We start from the raw sequence: 16,518 nt of genomic DNA, 5'->3' as shown, positions 1-16,518 counted from the left end.
TTCAAAGCATCGCCATCTACAGATTTGAAATAATCAACATACTATTTGTGAAGAACTGCTTTCTCTATCTCTGATTTGTGGTGTGCGTCTTTGAGCATGGAATACAAGCATAGTGTGTTTTATAAGCAGTAAAATGGCATTGGAAATGAATCTCTTTTATTTAAAGAGTTATTTTATTTTTATTTGATGTGTGTCTGAATGTTGGGACATGTTTGAGTATACTCTGAGGCTAGGAAACAGTATCAAAAGCCCTGGCACTGGAGTGACTGACACACAGTTGTGATTCCCATAACAGGTGCTGGGAGTTGAACTTGGGTCATATGCGAGAGCAGCATACAATGTTAACACGTGATGCTTCTGTCCAGTCCCAGAAGTTGAACTTCTTGGAAAGAGTTCCTTGAAAATACAATTCAACCTGCTCCTCTCTTTTCTGCAGTAGGTAGTTTTGCCGGTACCTAAACATAAGTAAGAAAGTGCTTTAACTGATAATTGATAGAGTTACATAGTAAATTTGGTTTACTTACACTGGATAGTATGTAGGTGGAGTCCTTTGGAAAACTTCTAGAGAATTGGTGCTTTGAAAGTAAAACCTACATTCATTAATCTCATTCCACAGTTAAAAATATGGAAACACATTCAGAATTTTTTTCTTACTATGTTCTCTTTATTAGCATTTTGAAACAAAATATTATTTTCTATTTTACTTGTGCAAATAATCAGGAATTAGCATCACCGAGTTATTCTTTGGCTTATTCTTATATGCCTAAATATAATGCTAATTTTATAAAACACTTGACATATCACTTACCACAAAATCAGAATGTTTTAGACAACACTTTCATCTTTCATTCCAAGCAGACAGCCATAATAAAGATTTGTGAGTGTCATGCCCCACAGAAAAGAGCCTGATGAGCATTTCTCAGAATGTCAAAGACACTCTAGTGAAAGACAGTCGAATGAAATTTATGAAATCATGCAGATTATAAATTATAATCAGGAATTAAACACATGAAAAAACCCGACAAGTAGTGGGTGCTCTGCATACACACAGGATTAGGCAGTAGAAATCAACTGTGCAGTTAGTATCTTATGTGCCTGGACATTCCTGTGAGGGGAGAAACATCCCTTCCTATTGTATAGGATCACCTGTGAGTGGATGTTTCATGTGGAAGAAACAGAACAAACGTAGGAGAGCAAAGAGGGAAGATACAGAAAAAGTATAGAAGAGTACAAAAATTAACTAAGTACGATAAAAAAATAACTGTAGATAAATAGGCATAGTCAAGGAAGAGAAAAAGAGGGTAGAGAAAAATATAACACATACCTACATACATACATACATGCCTATGTGCACAATACATGCATACATACATACACACATACATACATATGTACATACTTACAGAGGGGGAAGAGAGAGACAGAGAGACCCAGAGAGAGAGACTTTGTGATTATTCACAATCATAGGTAAACACACAGGCTAAGGTAAACAGGCAATGCCACATGCAAGTAACTCCTTTCTACTGGAGGCCTCCACTTCCCATATCATTTTGAGTGGCTCTTACATTCTTTCACTCTGATGAACAGGAGAAGTGTGCATCATCTCTCTCAGCTTTGAGGTCAATTTTGGTGACCCTGTTGCTTGAAAAGTCCATGAACCTGAAATCAAGGCAGTATATACATACATAATATTTTTTCAGTAATCATGTATCTCAAAATTGAAACAGAAGAAAGTTTTTTTCCAAACCACTCAAAGACACCCTGTGACTAACTCTATCAGCATTTACACTTATAAGCATGTCATTTGCCAACAATATTTGGCCATGGAGCCGTAGTCCACATTGAGTTATGTTGATAGCATATACTTGATGTGGAATACTTAGTCTCAAAATATGAAAAATATTAAAATAATATTTTATGCTGTGTATGAAATAATCTTAATATTGATTTCACATGTACTTCCAAATTAATCTCTTTTTACTTTTCAATGTGCAAAATTATATATACTGCTTATAGTTTTCTATTAAACAGAAATCATCTAAAACTATACATTCAAGAGTGAAAAAAACATTAGCCTTTCTGTGGAAGAAAAATGTATTACTAAGTAGATGTTTATAAGCCTTACAATGGTATGATATATAGCCCAGCACATAATTTGTTCTGCCATCTGCAACATCTGTGCCTGCCCTTTACTTAAGGCTTCAGGATTCATTCTATCTCATTTCCCACACGAGTTGCTACTTTTTATACATCTATAACCACATTGTTTTTAATTCTCCTTTGCTGGTTGGTGGTAAGGGCTATAAAGGTAACAATGAAAGTTATAATTTGTACAATATATATATATGTATATATATATCACAGTATATATGTGTATATGTGGTGGGACAGTAAAATCAAGTTAATATTCATTGAAGAGTCATTGTAGCTGATTTGTGTGTTGACAGGAAGGGTCAGAAACGATGAATTTGCTGAACATTAACTGTCTGAAAAGTCAGTGATGGCCATGTCCCTCAGCAACAGAAAAGATCTGCAATAGGTCAAATATGGAATTTCATCCATAAAAGTTACATGTTGGTTTTTCACAGTTTAATACTTCTTGAAGTCAAGATTCATCTGTGATTGATGGCATCCTGTAATTCTGTCTAGATGACAGTATTAAAGTATTATGAATATTCCACAGCTCGTGTATGAGTAAGAGCCTTCCTTTTTGTGGAATGAGAATGCTAGTGGTGTGTTAATATTTTCATCAACAAACTACTTGAGGACCCCTCAGAGAAAAGAATACAAATTCTGCTTATTCTGTGAATATATTCCTTAGAGAGACCCTCACTCAATAAAAAGAGCCTTTTACAATCCGTTTACAACTGGCTATATTAGAAAAGACATTTCTCCAAGCAATATATGAAGAAATTAAGATTAATTATCATTCTGGTTCAATAAACAACATATTTTGAAAAGTAAGTAATGGCCTTTAAACCATTAATTTGCACACTAATTCAGACTTGCATATAAAAAAGTTAAGAAAACCTAAGACAACATAAGCCAAATGTTAAAATCTCTATGGTAGTTTATAATAGTTCTCTCTCTCTCTCTCTCTCTCTCTCTCCCTCTCTCTCTCTCTCTCCCTCTCTCATTCTCCTCTGACACTTCTTTCAAGATATAAAAATAAAACTCTAACCTATAATAATAAATTATAGCTCAATTTTCAGCATGCTTTTGTGCGTGTATGTGTAGTGATTCATGAGGCCCATGTATGTGAATGGGTGTGAAGACCAGAAGAGGGTATTGCATTGAACATTCTGTAACTGGACTTAAGGTGTTTGTGTGACACCCAGCTTATTACATGGGTACCTGGGTGTGATTTCTGATCCTCTTGATTGTTCAACAAACACTCATAATTTGTGGACCAACTTTGTAGTCCTTACTTCACATTTAGAAAATCCCATTCTGTTCCTATTAATCATGCAATTTTCTGTTTATACTCAATAATTTTAAGCTCTGGGCATATATATTCATATATATTCATATAGGTATATAATTTATACATATATCCTTGATTATTTAATTATTAATACAGTTTATTGAAATATTTCTTCTAACTTTCCATCTCTAATTTAAGTATAGTGTACTATTTATTCATATTTTTCATGTTTACAGTATTTAATTATTAAATTACAATTAAGTCTAATGAAATGCACTAAAAAGGACTCTAAAAGACCCACATTACTCTGCTTACATACCCTTTATCTCCAGTTGAAATATTATTATTGAACTCAAAAAGGTAAACTAACAACAGTCTCTAAACATGTTAAAGGATCACTTCCATTTATACTATTTTTCTTGCACATAGTTAAATTGTTTGTTAAATAACTTTTGTTGTTTGAAACATTAAATTTCTTTCTCATTCTATTTATAAGATAACAAATTCGACATATTATTGATATCTTTAAACGAAAATAGACTATACCATAGCCAATGTTCTTTATAGACATCCATTAATTCCTAGTGCTCTTAACGTGTCCTACTACAGTATTCAAGATTCTAATCACTGAGACAATACCTGATATCGTGCAACCTAACAGTTTATTTTTATTTTAGTTCAGTTTGAGGAATTACAGCCTGTTACAGTTAGATAGGCATGCTCACCGACAGTTCTTAGACTGTTAGAGTGGCAACAGGCCTTTCTTGCGTATACATTCCCCCCATTGCCTCCCCCCTTTTTAAAAATTGGTTATTTTATTTATTTAGACTTCAAATGTTTTCCTCCTTCCCGGTTTCCCCTCTACAAAATCCCTATCACATCTCCCCTCCCCCTGCTTCTCTGAGGGTGCTCCCCAACCCATCCACCCACTCCCGCCACACCACCTTGTCATTCCCATATGCTGGGACATCAAGCCTTCACAGGACCAAGGACTTCCCCTTCCATTGATGCCAGATAAGGCCTCTTCAGCTCCTTCAGTCCTTCCTCCATTGGGGTCCCTGTGCTCAGTCCAATGGTTGGCTTGTAGCATCCATATCTGTATTGCTCAGGATCTGGCAGAGCTTTTCAGGAGACAGTGATATCGAGCTCCTGTCAGCAATCACTTCTTGGCATCTGCAATAGTGTCTGTGTTTGGTGACTGCATAGGGGATGGATCCCCAGGTGGGGCAGTCTCTGGAAGGCCTTTCCTTCAGTCTCTCCTCCAATATTTGTACTTGAATTTCCTTTAGACAGCAGCAATTCTAGGTTAATATTTTTGAGATGGGTGGGTGACCCCATCCTTTAATAGGGTCTGTGCCTAACCTCTGGATATGGTCCCTACAGATTCTCCTGTGAGGTCCTGGGAGCCACTTGCTTTCCTGGCATCTGTTACTTTGTGGTAGCTACCCCAGCTCCCCATCCCCAACTGCTACAAACCTCTGTTCAATATCCTGAGCCACTGTATATCATCCCCGTCTTCTACCACACCTGATCCTGCCTCCTCTTTTTTATCTTATTGAAACATAAAGAAAGGAAAAGAAGTGATAGAGATGCACAAACTGCTCCAGATCGACTGTGTGGAGTTCCACCACCCCAAACAGCTAAACCACTTTTCTAAATCTTCCAAAGCAGCACCACTATTTGAGAACCAGGTGCTAAATAAAACACATGAGCCTGTGAAGTGCATCTTACATACAAACAATAACAAATATTTAATGTTTTTCTTTCACTTAGAGTTTTGATTCACTCTTTCTTTAATCCCATGATTTCCTGATTTCTTATGTTTTATGGAATTGTGTCCAAACATATTTTTAAGTACTTTCTTCATCCAAGATGAAGAGTTGACATTTTTGAGAACCTTAATTTTTTCCTGACCTGTTTATGTGTTACAAATTATCTTCTTGATATATCCTTAAATTTAATTCGATAGTGTTTCTAGGTGCACAACTGGCTTATTTAACACCATTTCCAAGTGCCAGTTCACTTGCCAGCCTCTAATCAAAACCCCTGGGAGAGCTAAATTCAATTTCAGTACTCAATTCTCAACTTCCTGATAGCTAGGGGCAGCTAAGAAACACAGCTGTATCTGGTAAACATGAGTGAAGTTTTGCTAGTGGAGGAAAGTATTAAAGAAAACTATTGTTTTGTGGAGAGACAGAAAGTGGAACTTGTTAATGTATTAAATTGCCCTTACTAACCTTGGTATTTTCAGGGGTGTGCTCGGGAAAGTCACTAAGAAGAGCAGGAATCATTTTATGGGTCTAAGGACATAATTCAACAAAACAAATAAAAAATAATCTAGATTCTTTTAAATGTGATTGAGAGTGTAATCTTCAAGTGGGAAAGCCATCTCAGAGTAGTAGTTTGGTAGCTCACTGTGTATAGCTGCTAAGACTTGCCACCCTCCTACATGTACCAATAAAACAAAAAATATGTTCAAGTGGGCTTGAACAGTTAATTTTATACACAGATAGCACAAGGAAGATTATCCTGGTGTGGATTTACAGCATCCTTCCTCCCACTGAATAAAACCAAGCTATAAAGGCCAGATTACAGACAAAACTGATTAATTCAGCATGTTTTGAGCAAAAGTGGTGAATGGAGTAGATATTTTGTGTCTCACTAGAAACAGGAAAGTAGGTGCTAACAGACAGTAAAGGGATTCACACCACTGTCTTGATTTCCATGCTGCAAGAAGGAACCCAAAAGTCCCATTGTAAAACATGCCTATGCCCCCCATTGGGGAGCAAGCAGTATCGCAAGGTACAGTAATCACACCATTTCCCAATAATGACTGCTGTGTAAGAAGAGAGAAGCATGGTGCCTGTTACCAAAGTTTAGCATTGATACCTTTTGGTTATAAGCAACTCCTCTTAGCTGACTTATGTGTGTACAGAATATTGGCTTTAATAAAATTATCACTCAGAACTTTGAAAGGATTATTCAATTGTCTTTCTAAATTCTCTTGGCCTGGAAATTTCTGATGCCAATCTAATTTTCAATTATCTTTCAGTCAAATATATTATTTTAAAGAAAGATTTAATGGCTTTTGTCTAGAGAACAGACTTTGAATTCTGTATTACTGTGAAAATTATCTCCTTTGACATGGTTGACACTGAATAGTCCCTTTCAGTCAAAACATTAATTTCTTCAAGCATTTCTGAAAAGATATCTTCTTGTAGCTATTCATTCTTTATCTTGTATCTGTAAATTTTATTAAAATGTTTTAGATCTTTGAATGAATTCAGAATATCTGAAATTAAAACTGGAATTTTAAAATATTTTTTCTCTTTATGTTTAAGTTAAAAGTAGTTAATTCCAATGTTTATAGCTGGTGGCATAGTTTTAAAACTTAAGTATAATATTTATTTAGCATTCCATTTGCTGTATTTTAATTGTAATTTCTGTACGTACATGTGTAGAATGGAAACTGCTAACTCAGTCTTGTTGAAAAATAAAAATCACACACCGTTGGAAAGAGTGGATTCAAACACAAACATCTACTTTCGATCTACTTCTTGCCCTTACTAACCTTAGTATTTTCTTTATTTGGTGAATGACTGATTTTATTTCCAGATGAAGGAAAGCATTTCATTGAGGTTTGGTTACAGTTTCAGACATTTAATCATGGTGGCCTGCATGGCAACACTCAGGCATATGCTGGTGGACAGTAGCTAAGAGTTTTACATAGGACACATGGGCAACCACTGGGCCTGACTTGGGCTATTGAAACCTCAAAGCCAAACTACAATGGCAAACATCTTCAAGATCCCTTCAACTACTGCCACTTCCTGATAAGCAAATATTGAAATATATGTCTCTATGGGAGACAGTTTTGTTTAAACCATGACAGAGATGCATAAGGGAGAGACAGCAAGGAAATCTAAGCCTGCCACTTTAAATTAGATTTATGCTATTCTTCGGTTCTTTAAACTCTTATTTACTATTGTACGTATAAATAGAGATGATGGTTTTGAAAGTAGTTTGTTAAAAATGTTTGCCCTTTTGCTTTTATTTATGTGTATATGTCTGTGAGAGGCAGTGCCTGCAGAGGCCACAGAAAAGTGTTGATATCCATGGAGTAGATCACAGGAAGTTGTCAACTGCCTGACAGGAGCAGGCAGCAAAGCAGTGGTCATCTGAAAGAGCAGAAAGGGATTGCAACCAATGAGCCATCTCTCCAGCCCTGAAAGTAGTTTGTATTGAGAATTGCCTCTGAGAAATGTAAAAGAATATCAGTTAGTAGGATGTGAAAGTAATACTTCACATTCACTCAGGAAATTTTGCATCTGTTATTACCTTTATCATCCTTATATTCTAACTATATTTTAAACTGTACACCAATTGTGGTAACACATCTTTATAATTAAATGAAACACATATTATATACATTTCAAAGTAATGTATGATATTTATATAGCATTCCATTTTGTATTATTATTAAATAAATAGGAGATAGAGAAAAATGATAATGCATACATTTTTTTTCAATGACAGCACTCAGTTCAGTACAAAATTTTAATATCTGGTTCTCAAAAGGTTATAGCCAAGACTAGCTATGATCTTATATAGTGAATAAAAAACAATACTTGTGACATTATAAAAATTATATACAGGAAGCTTTCATGTGAAAATTCGTGTTGAAGAAACATGCATATGTACATATATATTTACATATATAATATATAAACATATATGTGTATATCTATACATATATATGTATATGCATATATATATACACACATAGATATATACATACATATATCTATGTATATATATATATATATACATATATATATATATATAGTTGGAACTTAAATTTCTGTGGTAAAAATTATAAATAAAAGCAACCTGAAGAGCAAAAGATTTATTTCATCTTATACTTTCAGAAAACAATCTATCTTTGAGAAGTTCTGGGCAGGAACATAGGCATGGAGGAACCTAGAGGCAGAATCCAAGCAGAGGCCACAGTGAGGTGCTACTTTCTGGCTTGCTCCTCATGCCTTGCTTAGCTTATCTGTCTAGCATTCTTATAGCACTGAGGAACATCTGTCCATGGGTTGCAATGCCTCTTTCTGATAGGCCATAGAGATTAAGAAAGTGACCCACGGAATTGTCTACAGTTAATTGGATGAAGGTATTGTCAGAATTAAGGTTCCTCTTCCTATTTAACCTTCTATCAGGTTGAAAACAACTAACTAGCACCACACAGATTCTTAATTTGTTTTAGATATGAGATTATCAAAGGAAAATTGCATTATTTGGTAAAGTGATACAAGTTTAACATGTACAGCATTGTTCATATTGTGGTCCTGTCACTTGGGTACAACTAGGAGAATGACTGTGCTGAGATAGGCAAGGAGAGATCTAGTCCAATTAAAAAGCGCAGGCTCCTGATATGCCTCATTGATAAGCAACAATACAGAAATGACTAAACCCTAAAGTACATGGAACATACTAACATTTACAATTAGTTAATGTTTATCTGAACAATTACCTATTTCTTTTCAGAAAGCCAAATTGAGTCATATGCCTGTTCATTTGTTGATTGGCTGAATCTGACAATGTTAAAATTAATTTAGTACATATTTGTACTTCTAGGTTGGATTCTATTGAAAAGAAAGCACTAGGTTCACAAACATAACTGGAGATAAAACCATTTTTAGAGCAAAAACCAGACAAAGGAGAGAGACTATGTGAGGATATCTATTTCCATGATGGGTCACTTCAAAATCCTTTTATGTGCCTGAGCTTTTGGAGAAGTAAAGTCACAAAAGGTTTTGTTTTGACAAAGGATAGTAGGAATCAAAAGAACCATTAATGCTCTGACTTTAGTTTCAATAATGGAAAGTGAAATTTCTCCCCAAATGGGTTTTCCTAAAAGATAAAATACTATTCTTATTGAAACTATTATTTTTAAAGTACTCTCTATAAAAGGAGATGAATGACTATTAACTTGATACATATTTGAAAAATAATGAGAAGTGTAGGGAACTAATAATTGTGATGTTAAATGCATGGACATAGTACTCGGCTACACAGAAAAGTAAAACAAAATATTAACTCACAGGGCATTATCTTTAAGGTTGTGGATGGGGCTGAGAAAGCTTTTCAGGACACACATAAATAGTTTAATCTTCTGAGATTACAATTGGTTGTTATAGTTCAAATAAAATTGTGCCATAGATTCATTCAGTACTCAGGGAACCAAGTGTAATAAGACTGCTGTTTTAGAAACTATTTGAATTCTGCAGAATATGACCTAGGAATGAATTAACCCTGGGATGGATTCCTAGCATGATGGTAGTGCTATAGGAAGTAGATGAGCGGGGGCTTGTCTTTGGTACTATCTCTTACACTAGTAACTGCCTGCCATAATTTCCTAGGATTCCTGACTGCCAAAAGATGAGCTGGAATCCTAGCCATGTGATACATGCCATGCCGGAGGAAAACATCCTAAACAGTGAGGTATAGTAAATCTGCTTACCTTTAATTTTTTCAGATATTTAGTCACAGTGAGAATGAAGTCTGACTGATGTTAGATGTTGTCCTTTCCCATGCAGTCCAAGCAGTTTTGCACTGCAATTGCATGAGGCTTCTGTATGTGTACAAACATGTTCATATATACACATACACACACACACACACACACACACACACACACACACACACACACACACTGATTTGAATGTTTCAGTTCTAAAAATCATCCCCATATCTTCATCTGTACAAACCCTGCGTTCCGGTCTCAAAGGAAAGAATTTCCATGGAGAACAAGATCAGATTAACCCACAGAACTTCCTCTTGTGCTCAACAACGATTTGAAGTGCTATGTCAGAGACCTTCAGAGAAATGACTTTTTGCTTTGCAGAGAAAGGAAAATCTTCAGGATTGCCAGTGCTATTTCAAAATATCACAGCAAGTGTGAAATAAGGATGTCAATATGTATTAGACAAAGAGAAGAGCTGAGTGTGTGGAGAAACAACAGGCAAACCTTGATGAGGAAAACAGCAGGGGGATTGCTTTTTGAACCCAGTGACCTTTCTCTAGTCTTAAACACTGAAGATTGTGTAGATCACTGAAAAAGAAATGTTTTCTTCTAATGCTTTATTTTCTATATACAGGTAAGGATATTTCTTCTCTCTCTTTTCCACTTAGCTTTAGTAATATTCCCTATTGAGGTTATTATGCTTGAAATTCAACTCAGCATAAGCTAAATGGAATAAAATAACTCTCTTGAAGTTTTTCCTAATCCTATTTATAAAACTCTCCAAGAACTGCTAATATTCTTCCCCTGACAAGTAATACTATACACACCAAGGGGAATGAAACGGAGCTTAGAGTGAGTCTTGCAGCCTATTAAACATTTAATAAGTAATAAGGATCCATCAGAGAATGGACTATTTCTTGCATATTACAGCTGCAGACACTCATTTCCCAACTTGGAACTATAGAAGCAAGAAAGAAAAAAATCTTCAGGAGAGAGTACTGCAGTACTATAAAATCTTTCAACGGATAGTTTTCATTTGTTAATAAGAACTTTCAAGGACTGATTCGTAAATGCTGATGAATTTGCTCCTTTGTCTCTCTATATGTGTTGCCGACTTATTTCTCACAATCTTGAGACCTTGTTTCCTTCCCAATGTCATGTCTTTTTTGATGCACTCATTACTCAAATATGAATTTGCAATTTGTCTTGTGTCATCAGCAAAAGTTACAATACAGTAGATGTTATACACAATTTGATATCACAATATTTTCTCATAACCTGGTTGGGAATATTAGCTAATTATATAAAAATCAAAGTTGTAAATATCAGTATATGCAGATGTAAATCCCACATCCATGGATAACATCAATTCATTCTTTTTTCTGTCTTCCAAATATAGTCTGTTTTCTTAATATTTTATGAATGACATAAAATTTAATCTAATTACCGTGACATTTTTTGATAGATAGGCAGAGTTATAAACAGTCTCCTAATATTCCTGATATTTCCGTGTGTTCTGGTTAACTGAGTCATGGCAAATATGGGGCTATCTGTGACTGTCAAGAACAATCACTGCTCTAGATCAATAAAATTACAAGGCAGGTGGAAAGATTGTTGTTTGTGTTGACACAGCCTTGTCACAAAAGCTTTGCAAATGATCGTGGTCTTCTGATCTCAAGGATTCTCCTTCTAGCTTTGCAGTTCTAAGCTAGACAGTAAGGACTGACAATGGCCTTCAGAACTCAGTGGCCCTCAGCTTTTAACAGGTCAAAAATCCTCGACGTTAGTAACTAAACAAATACTTATCTGGAAAAAAAAATGGTTCTACTTGACCTAGGACAATATAGTCTGCTTGACACCTTAGTTTCAGCCATGTTGAATTCTAAGGTGAGTGCTCTTTGGGGTCATATCCAAATTCTTACTTAAAAACATATTAACAAAGTGTTTACCTTCCACTCTAAGTGACTTGTTATACCACCATAGCAAATTAATAAACATAACTTATAGGCCAAGGTCAATACAGCATGAACTGGAGTTTATGGATAATGTCTTGAAGACTCTGAGACCTTTGGATGAAGGACCATAATAATAATGAATATAAGATTCGATCCATGTTTAATGAACTGTGTATATTAAACCTACACCGGTCACTGAATGCAGAATTAATTTGTGATGAATATACAAAGATTATAGATCATCTAGAGAGTCATCCATTTTAAAATATTACAAGAGTTATTATTATTATTATAGAGATATAAAAAAGTGCTGATAATTAAATTTTTAACATTTGCATATTTATTTTTCTATAATGTACAGAAACAATGCACCTATGATGAGGAGGGAATAACTTAGAGTCTGTTTTCTCTTTCTACCATTTATTCCCAGTCACCAGGCATGGCAACAAAACACGATTACACAATGATACATCTTAGCAGCCTTCATCAGAGCATTTAAGAAACTTCAAAGAAGAGTGTCTCAGGATTATCCTGTCCAATTACATTAGTGGAGAGGAGGCCTGTGATTGGACAGGGAAAAGAGAGAAAGCTCTAAGGGCTGCAGAGAGAGCTTCTCAGGAGAGTGAAGAGGAGAAGGCAAGGTGGCAGTGGATGTGAACCGGTATGGCTTTTTCCAGCCACAGGTAGTTAAGATATCTTAAGGATAGAATAATTGGGATAAAACTTTCATCATTACCAATTGGTCCTGAAATTATCGAATTGACATCTTGTAAATTATGATTTTATTGATCCATAAATCTGATTGGTTAACCGTAAGTATATGCTTTAAGAGTTTTGATTCTACTGTGTAATTGGGAGTGGACAGTAGTGGGCATTGCGTGGTGGCGAGAGGAACTCAGGGGCTACAGCCCCACCAGAGAGTTGGCAAGCAGAGAGACCAGAGTTGAGATCACCCAGCTGGAGCCCTGTGACCTGCCAGTGCCAGGACTAGCACAGAAATGTGGTGCTGGCTCTTTTTTTTTTTTTAATATTTCCCTCAACAGAAGACTATCTGCATTTCCCACTGCAATTTCTCCACATATGTTAAATTGAAGTTTAAAGAATTTAAGTGGGTAAAATTGTTTGAAAATAAGTATAATTTTGATTATCTCAGGAAATCAAGCAGAAATAAAATCTAGAAAAATCTCTCTGGAGGAATATCATCTAATATTTTTATGTTTTCATGTCCTTTACACATAAAATGATATTTAAAATGAAGTGTTTGGTTCATAGTGGTAGGAGCATTCACATGAGTATATGTTTTGCACATCAATAAAAAGAAAATAGAAAATTGAGAATTAAGAGTTTAAAGAGATTTAATTTGTTATATAGTGATTTTACATATACCTCATCTATACTAAAAGTAATAAATTTTCCATCATGGTGTGATTTTGAAAATTTGATTTTGTGTATTTGAAGGAAACTGAGAGACTAGGTATAGTGTGTCACAGGACTTTTAACTTAGCACTTTGGAGAAGTATTCCAAGAAATTTGGACCTCACTAAAGAAGTCAACCAAACTAATAGACAAACAAATAAAAAACAGCTTAATTATTTAATAAGCAGCAGTTTGTATTATTTGAAAAATGTGTGTGTGTCACGACTAAATATTTTTCCATGCTTATATTTAGAAATGAACATAAATATTGAGGCTTACATATGAAAGCTAAGAATAAAAAGAGAGTTCTGATTTAGCTATCATCTTTAGAATTCAAAAGTAATCAAAGCCACTTTGGAACACTTGGTAGAGAAATTGATGTTTTCTGAAAGATCTTAACTCTTTCAATGGAAGACAGAATGAATGTTTCTGTTAATGTCGTAAAGTAATATTAAATAGTTTTCCTTAGATGTTCCAACTGAAATGTTTCTCTTCAAGAAAAAAGGAAGAAATAATCATTTTTCTCCCTAAAGATAAATATTAAAATTACTACCCAAAAGTAATTCTTCTACTTTTAAATGGTTTGGAGCTTGACAATATATTTCCAGGTACTTTTTAATTCCAAATTTTCACATGCATTATTGGTCCTAGTAATTACTTCTGAGATTTCAAAAGGGATTCACTTCAGTCATTTACCCAGAATAACTCCAATATATCTTGAATAGGACTTCCTGACAGACGCACTGAGATATGAAACTTCTTGCAACATGATTGACAGATTCTCATATATACACTAAAGCTTGAGAAGGTACATGTCATTTTCTGTGGCTGCAAAGACATGAGTTTAAAATATCTAATACTAAATTTATCTAGTAATTTTCTTTAAAGTGATATAAAATTTATATACTGATAAATTGATTCATAAATGATTTCTGTTATCTTCTATTAAAAAGAAAATAAGCTAACCGGGTTTACATAAGTTTATTTATTTACCTTGTGTTATTACATCATGGGAGGACCTATAGAAAAAAAGTTTGTTTTTCAAAACATTTGTATCTGCCTCTTTTCCATGATTGTCTTTGAAACATAAAATATTTGAAAAGAATCAGAAAAAGCAAATCCTCATTTGTTTGCTGTGGGGTATGATTTATACTATTCTAAATAAAACAGTGCTTATCTAGTACACGAAAGTAATAAAAATGACTCACCTACTATCAACAACATTAAGCTCTCACAGGCTCTGTAACATGATTTTTAAAGAAAGAAGTCATATTTCTTTTAGTGATGAATGGATCTTCAAATATACACAGACACAAAACTTGGGCTTCTACCAATACTTAAAAAATAAGATTTTATCTACCTGAATTTTATATGAAGGAATACAAATATAAAATCAATCTTCTCAAAAAAGGGAAAGATATTAAATCATATGCAAAATAGGAAGTTTCAGATTTTATGAAAGATTTTGAAGTAGAAGAACACTATGCTTTGATGCCTCCAGGAGATAAACCTGTATGTGTACCACCTTCCTGAAAAACCGTATGTGTTGACTCTATATCCTCACTGATGGTAGACAGTTTCAGTATTGTTATGAACAACATAAACATGTGTAAGTGACTCTGGGTATTGAAATATGCACAGAGAATGACAAAACAGTAATTAAAATGTATTCTTAGTAACTCTTCAGGTAACTTTCAAAGTGGGATAACTATGTAACCTAAATGAAAAATTTGAAAAACAAAGTTTCAGAGACTAGGAAAAATACAATTTTTTCTCTTCATCACAAATAATCTTATTATAAAGAGGCAGTACATGGGTATTGTTGGGGAAATGTGGTAAGACTTATGCATTAAATTAAGATGAATTATAGAAACACTGAGACACATTCTACAGTAATTACCAGATCATTTTTACATGACAAATGTAAATTTCTAAAGAAAGCTCTTCATTTCAAAAAGAAATTCAATTATGGACTTAAAACTCTCCATTGCCTAAGTAACAGTGGCTTATCCCTGAATGTGGTCTCAGTTCTAGACACTATCTACAAGTAAGTGACAGAGAAGTCCAGGACAAATACAGACAGGCCTGCTCAGGAAGTGCAGGTGTAGATTTCTTATCAGAATAACCAAAGACTTTTCTCTATAGAAGAAGGCCTAGGTCAGGTAATAGCTATTTTTCTTTTTTTCTCTTAAGCATTATATTCCCAAACTCCAACAGATCACCCTTTTATATGGAAATGAGTGCCCCCCTTTGGCCAAAAATCAGGAATTTAATTTATAGTGAGTTTCCTTTACCCCACTCTGCTCTCAATTTTCCAGGAAGCAGTCTTCAAGGTAAAGAAAAAAAATTAATTATCATTAGGCAGAATTGCATTCCAGTGAGATTTGTGTGTTCACTCTTATGCAGAAGACGTAAGAACTCTCAGAATTTCAGTCTTGGTACAAATACAAAGCAAAAGTTTGTTCTCCAAGTTGCTCAAGTTTAAATTTATGTATCATTAGATTTACAACTCTAATATTTCAATGATTGAATGGTGGGTATCAAAAAGTTAAAGAAGATAGGAGTTAAACCCCAAAATGCATAGTCACACAAAAACAGATTATATTTTACAGCTTTTTAAGACATCACACACTGCTGATACATATAGAAAAACATCTACTTTATTGCTGTTAATTTATTACTTGATTCTGGTAGCAAAATAAATAAAAACTATCTGGTGTAACATATAGCATAAAATATGAAGAATAAGTAATGCCCTCACACCAGTATAACTTATTAAATCATGTAGACAAATAACTAAGAAATGCTATTAGCTGAAATTTTCATAGAAAATAGGATGATTTGAAATGAGTACCGAGTTGTACATGTTCACCTTTGATTCTATGAAGAGGAATAAGAATTAGGTCATGGTTGAGGTAAGGGGCAGAAAAAAAAAATAGTCTTCCAGGGTTTGCCCTAAAAAGATAATTCTTTAATCAAAAATGTCACTGATTTCCATTTTTAATTATTTTCTCTGATATATTAGGTGTTCATGTCAGCATTTGTCAGCTAAACATTTATTTTGGAGAGTAAAAAGACATGAACATTTAGAAAAATCCTGGAAGGAACCTATAACACATTGACCAAACTTTTTCTTCTTCTTCTTCTTCTTCTTCTTCTTCTTCTTCTTCTTCTTCTTCTTCTTCTTCTTCTTC

At 34.3% G+C, this 16,518-nt stretch overlaps 1 long non-coding RNA gene across 1 annotated transcript; it reads left to right on the top strand.

The window, feature by feature from the left end:
- The first annotated feature begins 282 nt into the window (after positions 1 to 282).
- On the top strand, positions 283 to 12,724 carry LOC116084432. The gene is made up of 4 exons (XR_004116109.1): positions 283 to 435; positions 9,850 to 9,931; positions 10,335 to 10,587; positions 12,339 to 12,724. It is a non-coding gene; the product is annotated as an uncharacterized LOC116084432 (long non-coding RNA).
- The last annotated feature ends 3,794 nt before the right edge of the window (positions 12,725 to 16,518 follow it).

Source organism: Mastomys coucha, unplaced genomic scaffold (assembly GCF_008632895.1).
Source record: "Mastomys coucha isolate ucsf_1 unplaced genomic scaffold, UCSF_Mcou_1 pScaffold9, whole genome shotgun sequence".
NCBI classification, from domain to species: Eukaryota; Metazoa; Chordata; class Mammalia; order Rodentia; family Muridae; genus Mastomys; species Mastomys coucha.
This window is presented reverse-complemented; position numbering and strand designations above follow the sequence as displayed.